Source organism: Mus caroli, unplaced genomic scaffold, assembly GCF_978045245.1.
Source record: "Mus caroli unplaced genomic scaffold, Mus_caroli_1 scaffold_3, whole genome shotgun sequence".
Classification (NCBI taxonomy): Eukaryota; Metazoa; Chordata; class Mammalia; order Rodentia; family Muridae; genus Mus; species Mus caroli.
The window spans coordinates 139,662,145-139,663,166 of NW_028227258.1; the positions used below are offsets into that span (position 1 = coordinate 139,662,145).

General features: G+C 39.1%; 1 pseudogene; it reads left to right on the forward strand.

The window, feature by feature from the left end:
• Window positions 1–347: 347 nt before the first annotated feature.
• On the forward strand, window positions 348–701 carry LOC110291060 (small ribosomal subunit protein uS10 pseudogene; annotated as a pseudogene).
• The last annotated feature ends 321 nt before the right edge of the window (window positions 702–1,022 follow it).

Consider the following 1,022-nt stretch of genomic DNA (forward strand, 5'->3'; position numbering starts at 1 on the left):
CATGTGTGTTATTTTGTGATTGTGTTACATTACTCAGGATGATATTTTCTAGTTCCATCGATTTGCCTAAGAATTTCATAAATTCATTGCTTTTGATAGCTGTGTAGTACTCTATTATATAAATGTACCACATTTTCTGTATCGGTTCCGCTGTTGAGGGACATCTGGGTTCTTTCCAGCTTCTGGCTATTATAAATAAGGTTCTTGCCTTTCTGAAACCTGGTGGTGCATGCTACAGAGCTCTGACTAGTCTGCTCCATCCTGACTCACCGCTGTTTGTTCCTGCTGAGGAAAAAGTCAGTCAGTAAGCTGCAGCTCAGCCAGGGCATTCAAAGATACCCTCAGCCATGACATTTAAAGATACCAGAAAGATGTCTATGGAGCCTGAAGTGGCAATTCACTGAATTCGAATCATGCTTGACAGCTGCAATGTGAAGTCACTGGCAAAGGTTTGTGTGGACTTGATCAGAGGCATAAAAGAAAAGAAAGTGAAAGGATAGGTGCACAATGCCTACCAAGACATTGAGAATCACTACCAGAAAAACACCTTGTGGTAAAGGTTCTAAGACATGGGATCCTTTCCAGATGAGGTTCCACAAGCAACTCATTGATTGACATAGTCCTTCTGAGACTCTTAAGCAGATACTTCCATCAGTATTGAGCCAGGAGCTGAGGTTGAAGTCACCATTGCAGATGACTAAGTCAACTGAATAAATTGACTTAATTGTTAAATTTAAAAATAAAATAAAATAAGATAAAATAAATAAGGGAACTATGAACATAGTGGAACATGTGTCCTTCTTACATGTTGAAGCATCTTCTGGTTATATGCACAGGAGAGGTATTCCTAAGGTAGTACTATGCCCAATTTTCTGAGGAACTGCAAAACTGATTTCCAGCGTGATTATACCAACTTGCAATCCCTGAGTATTTTATCTTAGCCATTCTAAATGGTGAGAGGTAGAATATCAGGGTTGTTTTGATTTGCATTTCCCTGCTGATTAAGGATGCTGAACATTTTT